This window comes from Rhinichthys klamathensis, unplaced genomic scaffold (assembly GCF_029890125.1).
Source record: "Rhinichthys klamathensis goyatoka isolate OS25496 unplaced genomic scaffold, OSU_Roscu_1.1 h1tg000147l_1, whole genome shotgun sequence".
Classification (NCBI taxonomy): domain Eukaryota; kingdom Metazoa; phylum Chordata; class Actinopteri; order Cypriniformes; family Leuciscidae; genus Rhinichthys; species Rhinichthys klamathensis.
Window position 1 is genome coordinate 1,439,606 of NW_026606682.1, and position 9,600 is coordinate 1,449,205.

The window sequence follows — 9,600 nt, forward strand, 5'->3', positions numbered from 1 at the left end:
ATTAAAAAGTAACATCTGGTTGAAATTCACATCAAGGAGTGGTATGTTTTCATGATCTCGTTTTGATGTGAAATATAATAAATAAATTATTCATGGAATTATTATTTTCTTTGCTTTATTTGGCACTTCGATACGTGCGTGTGTGTGTGTGTGTGTGTGTGTGTGTGTGTGTGTGTGCGTGCGTGTGTGTGCGTGCGTGTGTGCGTGTGTGTGTGTGTGTGTGTGTGTGTGTGTGTGTGTGTGTGTGTTCCATTTTAGTTTGAGTAAAAAAGAAGTCGGCTCAAAAGAGCTATTTGTTCGGGAGTCTAACCTATATTGACTATCCTGTAAGTTTTTTGATCTGCTTAAAAGAACTGTCAAGAATCATTCGTTCAGAAGCTGGACTATTGGATGCGTTCATTGCGCTGTGTATTTTTGAGTCACTAAAAAGAACCGGCTCAAAAGAGTTATTCATTCAGGAATCAAACTACTCTGGCCGCACTGTTTGTTTTTGATCCACTAAAAAGAACAAAATCAAAAGAGGGATTTGATCAGGAGTCAGACTACACTGGTCGCTGTATTATGATTCACTAAAAAGAACTGTGTCATTAATTCGTTCAGGAGTTGAACTGCTGGATACGTTCATTGAGTTGTGTTTTTGAGTCACTAAAAAGAACAAAATCAAAAGAGGGATTTGATCGGGAGTCAGACAGACTTCACTGGTCGCTGTATTATGATTCACTAAAAAGAACTGTGTCATTAATTCGTTCAGGAGTTGAACTGTTGGATGCGTTCATTGAGTTGTGTTTTTGAGTCACTAAAAAAAGAACCGTCTCAAAAGAGTGATTAAATCGGGAGTCAGACTACACTAGTCGCGCTGTGTGTTTTTGATCCACTACAGATAAACGCCTCAAAAGAGTGATTCAGGACCCAGATATATAGCACAAGTCTATTTAATGTGATGTTTACATCTGGAAGACGTATTTTTAAGAGTGTTTGCTCATCTGCATTACGTCTATAGGACGTTTCATGTCAGATATCAAATAGACGTTTAGAAGATGTCAGTTAAACATGCATTCTAAATCATTACATCTTAAAGACATCTTCTAAACGTCTATTTGACATCTGACAGGAAACGTCCTATAGACGTATTGCAGATGAGCAAACACTCTTAAAAATACGTCTTCCAGATGTAAACATCACATCAAATAGACTTGTGCTATGTTTTTTATCCACTAAAAAGAACCAGCTCAAGCTTGGTTTATACTCGCCGCGTGGAAGGGCAAAAGGTTAAAAAACACTTTAATTTTAACACAACACGTAAAATACAGCCCGTTCTCATCCCAAGGCGTCATATACTGACGCTTTTGCCACAGCGTCAATATCCAACGCACATGGCACCCTTAACGCGGTTTCACACTGCACGAGTTAGCAGAGCGTAAGCAGCGCGTATTTTTTTCGGCGCCCATGTTAACAGATTAGAGCATTCACACCGCACGCAGAGGCGGCGCGGCAGCGCGTAGCAGAGCAGGAGCAGCAGTACCGCGATCGTTTCGGCGTCCTGTCTATTTTTGCCGCGCGGCTTACGCTGAATTAAAATGACAATGCATTTATCATGGCCAAAATACACAGCAGTTTGACCCAAAAGCGCATTGGTTAAATCCTTTTGTGTTTTAAACAGTCAATCAAATTACCTTCATCAATTTAAACAGAAAACAAAGTCAACAAAAACAAATATGAACCAAAAGTTATATAATATAGCCTATTAATTAATGAAATAAGCTTCTTGACAAGTCTTTTCTCTTAAATGTATTTGAAAACGAAATAAAGCAATGCCAACTTACCCATTATGTACTTTGTCTGTAAACACGCCGCGCGCGTCAAACACTGCCAGTATGAAAGCAAAACGCGCGTGTCCTGCTTCCGCTCACCATACGCACTGCTCCTGCGCTGCTTACGCTCTGCTAACGCGTGCAGTGTGAAACCGGCGTCAGCGCCAATATGAGACGCAGATATATGGCGTCTCCTAGTCGTCTAACCCTAACACTACCCCAGACCTAAACCTACCCATAACCGAAGCGTGTTATATTGACGCTAAAGGGTGCCATGTGCGTCGGATGTAGACGCTTTGGCAAAAGCCCCAAAGCGTCAGTATATGACGCCTTGGGATGAGAATGTGTTGGTATTTCACACGATTTTTAACACATCCTCATCACCCTGTCGGGGGTTTATTCTGAGATAACAATCGGCTGGATGTACATTATCTCTTACTAAACGTGTTAAAATTTCCCCATTTCGGTGGCAGTGTGTAGCCTACGCATTTTTTGTAACTTTGCCCGCGGCTCCGCTTCCGATTCTGGCCGAGCAGGTATGTCTGTACAGTTTGCGCTTGTCCAAATTAACTTACATTTACAAAATTAGCCTACAATAGCAGAAATAAGACTTATTGAAAGTTAGTCTTAACTTTAAGTTAACTAAGTTAACAGCCCGTATCTACGGAAGAATGCACATGAACCATTAAAGGAGAACTCCGGTCAATTTTAACATTGAGCTCATTTTTTTGTAAATTTGGAGTGCTGTCAGTACAGACAAAAACGACAAAAATCGGTGTTGCCTACACCGTGTTATCCTCTTTTTAAAATTCGTACCCTGTTGACTTCAATGGGGCAAGTTCTAAACCTGCTTTTAGCCTCTTAACAACCTTAAAGGTGAACTAAGTAACTTTTTTACCTTAACCGAACAGCTTTGGAGTCATTGTAATGTTTATATTACTGATTTCGTGTTGAATGGTGGTCGTCTCGCACCCCCCTGGTGCCTGTGAGCCGCAAAACCACCCTTGCAACTTTGGGCCGGCGAGCCGCCGGCCTGAGTGTTAGGAAGTATCGAGTGATATCAGGTCTCGCGAGGTAACGAATTGCTTTACGGCAAAAAAAAACAGATCTGATAAAATGAGCATCAAACAGAAATAACCCGGCGCCGTATACATGTGGTGTTGGGCGCACGCAGCTCTTAAAGGGGCCATACCTTATTTCCACTCGTTATAGCGTCCATCCTACTGAACAGGTACCGGTGTACAGGGGGGGGGGGAAACGGCCGTGAGTGCGAGCCATCTCTGCGTGAGTGCTATTCACGACAGTACAAGTACTGCACAGCGACTCTAGGGGTCGCTGTTTGACAAAAACGGAATTCTTACTGAGTGCTGCTTTAATGTAACATTACAAGTGCACAGCCATGTGAGTGGTGTTATTAAGAGTGACCACGGTCAATATTCTGACTGCAGTAGATGTGCAAGATATAAAATGATGTTAATTCAGCCAGCTCACATACCTGTATTTACTTCCTGTTTTTGTTCGAAGTCCACAGTAGTCGATTGTCGAGTTCGCGCGCGCGATCATTAGTTATATTAGTTACTTACCAATGTCGAGCGTGCGCACGAACTCGACAATCGACTACTATGGACTTCGAACGAAAACAGGAAGTAAATACAGGTAAGTGAGCTGGCTAAATTAACATCATTTTTATTAATATCTTGCACATCTACTGCAGTCAGATTGACCGTGGTCACTCTTAATAACACCACTCACATGGCTGTGCACTTGTAATGACACATTAAGGTTGTTAAGAGGCTAAAAGCAGGTTTAGAACTCGCCCCATTGAAGTCAACAGGGTGCGAATTTTAAAAAGAGGATAACACGGTGTAGGCAACACCGATTTTTGTCGTTTTTGTCTGTACTGACAGGACTCCAAATGTACAAAAAATGAGCTCAATGTTAAAATTGACCGGAGTTCTCCTTTAACGGAACAAAACTTCATGCATTTTTTTTACTGTTTTTAATGGTTCCATTGATTGTTCCATCAGAACACCAGTGTCCGGCCGAGTGCGGTGAGTAAAACACGCACAACCGAGTCATTTCTTTGCTGTAAACGGAGTTTATATTTCTGAAGAGCTCTTCGATGAGCTATGCCTATTTTATACACTTCGGATGTTCAATCTAAATATAACAGTAATCTCAATGTTTTTTTTTTGTTTTTTTTATTTAAACAGTAGAAAATGTCTTGAATTCTCTCATATCATCACAATAATTTAGTTCCTCCTCTCATACCCCTGGTCAAACTGTAGACCATAGAGCATGTGTGTAGTGCCCCCTGCTGGCTGAGATGGTGTAGTGCAGAACTCCACTGACAACTTGGCCTGCACTTATTTTCTTTCCCTCTCCTCTGGTCGAGCCCTCATATTTACAGCTCACTCTAACAGGCTAGACCTTATGACCGTAGAATGTTTATCCGGCGCGCTAAACTGTAGAACATTTAAAGAGTCAACATGAATTCAAAATGATCACACAAATGATTGATCCTATAGTTGTGACATTTATTCCAGATGTACAAGATTATAGATACCATCAACCGGTGAACATGTCAACCTTATAAAAAGTCTGACTATTTTGGACATTTCAATGTGTGTGTACAAATCCCTGAGCCACACATAAAAAAAAAAAAAATCAAAGACTAGGAGAGGATATAATACCTTTTGAAAACCTTATTTCATTATTGATTGCTTTTAAGAACTGCAGTCCAGTTCTGATGATCAGAAAATCTCTCATATATCATCTCTCACCTATCAGTCTCTGCTCAGCCTGGTGTCTTCTCTTCCTCTGAACTATCTGACACCTCGCATCTCTTCACGCCTGACCAGTCTGTCACCTTCTCTCATAGGAGGAGACGGCTTTCTAATGCATCTGGGTAATGGGATGCATATAAATGAGGAATTTTAAAGAGTGGAAGAAATGTTTTAGCTTCTGAATCAAGAACAATGTGTAAAGCAGGACCAGTGAGGCTGAGAGGCAGAATGCCAACACTGAGGTTTGTTTTCACAGTCCAGTGCCACTGTGATTAACAGAACTTAATTAAAGTTCACATCAGTGTTGGAATTGTGTCAGAGCTCTTGGGTGTCCTCTCGCAAAGTGGACCAGGGCTTGAAAAAAAATGCACATGTAAAATCAAATGAAGTTTGCTTATATGTAGCGTATCAAATAAGAAACATTCAAATGTTTATGGTCAGATTGTTTTTAAAGAAATTATTATTTTTATTTAGCATGGATTCAATTCAGTCAAAATTGACAGTAAATACATTTATAATGTTACAACAGATTTATATTTCAAATAAATGCTGTTCATCAAAAAATCCAGAAAAATGCATCACAGTTTCAATAAAATATTAAGCAGCACAACTGTTTTCAACATCGGCCATCATAATAAATGTTTCTTGAGCAGCAAATCAGCGTATTAGAATGATTTCTGAAGGATCATGTGACACTGAAGACTGGAGTAATGATGCTGAAAATTCAGCTTTGATATCACAGGAATAAATGACATTTTAAAATATATTGAAATAGAAATCAGTTATTTTAAATTGAATCATATTTCACAATAGTGCTATTTTTTTCCAAATAAAAGACAACCTTCTTTCAAACACATGAACAATCTTTAAGACCCAAAACCTTTGAACGGTAGTGTACAGTTTAAACACACAATCTTTCTCAACTTATATTAAAAATTAAAATCCTTAAAAAAAAAATAATGTTGACATGAGGTAGGAATAAAGGATTCACTGGACTGAAAATTATTTTGTTTTATCGAGTATGAACATAAGAGAAAGTCAACTACTATCCGTTTTATAACATGTATTTTACTTTTATAAGATGAGAAAATTCTGAGGGAAGGAGCTGCTGTTTGCATCATTACACATATTTTGTGTAAATTCCATTTCCATTTAAATTTTTAGTTGAAGAATAGCATGGAAATATGTGATATTTTACACCATCTTCCTCTGAGATTACAGAAGACTCTTCAAAGAAAAGGTTCTATAGACGTTTAGTTCTGCCAGGCGCTTCATATATAGAGCATTTTAGGGGCTCCCATCATGGAATTAGGGATTTAGTTTTAATTAATTCATTCATTTTGTTTTAATACATTTTTAAGTTAAATTAAATGTTATGAATTAAGCAGCTCATAAACATTCTTCATCACTAGAAAAAAATTAAATAACCCGTTAAAGATGAAAGTATCATGCAAATAGTTCTCCTTATGCCTTTTTGGCATAAAGTGTTCTTTAAAATTGAGTTAAAACCCTAAGCGTTCTATAGAGCCTCATTTAACCTTTTTTTCTAAGAGTGTACATCCCCAAACAGCTCTTTAACTTACCGTCTGACCTGTCCTTCTCCATATCCGTCAGTTCAGCATGTGTTTTTAGAGTGAAATTAATATTGGTCGATAATTATTATTATACATTATTGTCCTTGTTGAGTTTGTAAGATAAATGGCTTTACCAGATGAGAATATTACGAATTCGTACCAATTGGTCATGAGATAGCGTTGGAATATTATGTTAAGGCCCAAATGGACCCGAAGCATTTAAATATATATATTTTTTTAAATCATAGCTTCATCGGAATGGTCTTAAATTTGGTGACTTTGTTGGTTCTTGGTATATGAACACTCCAAAAAATTGGGGACAGGATTTGAATAGTCTAAGTGGTTGTAAAAAAAAATAGTAACACTCAGGACCTTCGGGTCCAAATGGACCCCCATAGGAAATGAATGGGAAATTGGCAAAAATGTGAAAATACAGAGTTTTTTTGTGCGTACAATCTACAAATCAGCCACGATCCAGAAAAAAAAGCACACAACAGTGAAGGGGTGAATCTATAAAACATCAAGAGTGCAAAACAGACACATCCACACACACACACTTTTATACACATACACACTAATAAATTCAGATTACATATCTGTTTTGAAATTTTAAAATGCTCAGTGTGTCCACCAGATGGCATCCATCTCATTTCAAAAATTGCTTTCATGAGGCCTAGGCTTGACTCTAAAATGAAATACAGCTTTAATAAAAATAATAATAATAAAAAAAAATTTATATATATATATATATTAAAAAATTCTATTATATTCAATAGGAGAAAAAAGAGGTCATAATCATTGCATAAATATTAATTATAAATCATAAAATTATCTCAAAACACCAAAAAAGAAAAGAAAAAATATTATAAAAAACAAGTAAAAAAAAAAACATTATGATTTTTTTTCATAAATATTAATCCCGCCCTTAAGGCCCCAACTGTGACTGTTAAATGAAGGACCCCAGAATCCAATCCAATCAGAAAAGTGAACTGTGAAGTCATTGACCCATCCTGCTGCTTTTAATAAACGGACCAAAAAAAGAGATATGATAGACTCTCATAACCTTTGGACAGAGGTCAGCAGAGGTCTGGAGGTCATGACGTGGCTTTGGTTTCATCGCCCTTATGAAGCGATGCACTTCCTGAATAAGAAGGGTTCAGATCGAGGTCTTTTTGAGAGCAGCTCTGGCTGATCTCAGTGTGACTCGTTCATGCTGACTCACAGAGACCGCGAGACGACTGCCAAAACAAGCACGACAAAGGCCAGAGAAAACAGAACATTAAAGAGCTATTCTAAATGTAAAAGGGTGTTTGGATTGATTATTTGCTCTGTGATATCTTCAAAGATGCAACTTTTTTAAACATCCTAAAAATGTAAACATTTCAATTGATTATTTGTTTCACTGATGTTTTTAGCTTTAAAAGAGCACAAAGTCATTTTTTGTTTGTTTTAACGGCCAAAATGACAATAAGTCTTTGATTAATTCAGCAAAATACAGTTCAACATGATGACCCATCCATGTACAATATATATATATATATATACACTCACCGGCCACTTTATTAGGTACCCCATGCTAGTAACGGGTTGGACCCCCTTTTGCCTTCAGAACTGCCTCAATTCTTCGTGGCATAGATTCAACAAGGTGCTGGAAGCATTCCTCAGGGAGTTTGGTCCATATTGACATGATGGCATCACACAGTTGCCGCAGATTTGTCGGCTGCACATCCATGATGCGAATCTCCCATTCCACCACATCCCAAAGATGCTCTATTGGGTTGAGATCTGGTGACTGTGGAGGCCATTTTAGTACAGTGAACTCATTGTCATGTTCAAGAAACCAATTTGAAATGATTAGAGCTTTGTGACATGGTGGAAGTAGCCATCAGAGGATGGGTACATGGTGGCCATAAAGGGATGGACATGGTCAGAAACAATGCTCAGGTAGGCCGTGGCATTTAAACGATGCCCAATTGGCACTAAGGGGCCTAAAGTGTGCCAGGAAAACATCCCCCACACCATTACACCACCACCACCACCAGCCTGCACAGTGGTAACAAGGCATGATGGTTCCATGTTCTCATTCTGTTTACGCCAAATTCTGACTCTAACATCTGAATGTCTCAACAGAAATCGAGACTCATCAGACCAGGCAACATTTTTCCAGTCTTCAACTGTTCAATTTTGGTGAGCTCTTGCAAATTGTAGCCTCTTTTTCCTATTTGTAGTGGAGATGAGTGGTACCCGGTGGGGTCTTCTGCTGTTGTAGCCCATCCGCCTCAAGGTTGTGCGTGTTGTGGCTTCACAAATGCTTTGCTGCATACCTCGGTTGTAACGAGTGGTTATTTCAGTCACTGTTGCCCTTCTATCAGCTCGAACCAGTCTGGCCATTCTCCTCTGACCTCTGGCATCAACAAGGCATTTTCGCCCACAGAACTGCCGCTCACTGGATGTTTTTTCTTTTTCGGACCATTCTCTGTAAACCCTAGAGATGGTTGTGCGTGAAAATCCCAGTAGATTAGCAGTTTCTGAAATACTCAGACCAGCCCTTCTGGCACCAACAATCATGCCACGTTCAAAGTCACTCAAATCAACTTTCTTCCCCATACTGATGCTCGGTTTGAACTGCAGGAGATTGTCTTGACCATGTCTACATGCCTAAATGCACTAAGTTGCCGCCATGTGATTGGCTGCTTAGAAATTAAGTGTTAACGAGCAGTTGGACAGGTGTACCTAATAAAGTGGCCGGTGAGTGTATATACTGTATATCTTAACCCTTTATTTAAATATTATTAAAAATTAGATAAAGATTTTGTAATCATATTAGTTGAGCTTGGAGAGAATTGTTTTATTTGTGATGATAACACAATGAGACATGATGCCAAATTCTGGGCCAGGCTGTCATACAACGAAATTATGAACACATGCATTAACAGGAGAGTACCAACGAAAAATTATTAATTTTGTTTTTCTTTGCTTTTTTTTTTTACGCCTAGGAAGTAAAACTTGAGCTGTAGTTTGCCTTTTTTGACAAATAATTTTGTCAGATAAATACCTTGACCAAGTGTATTCCAAATGCATAAATATACATAACTGACTAAGTGTAAATCTAAGTGAGAAAAAGCCTACCCACAAAAACATCATCATGACCATATTTGGCGCATAGATTCCGAGCAAGCAGTGGATCACTCAATCCCACATACTGACCTTTCTGACAGGAAAGATACCGCCAGGCTACATATCAAACATATTTCACTTCAAACACCCTTATGAAGTGTTTAAAAAGCAGTTACTGAATCAACACACATGCACACACACTTCTGGATTTCAGGCACTGATTGATCTCTAAGGATCTGCTTGGGGTGATATCATAAAGGGAGGACAAACATGATTTATACCATTAAGCCCACATAGGATGACTGTTTTCCC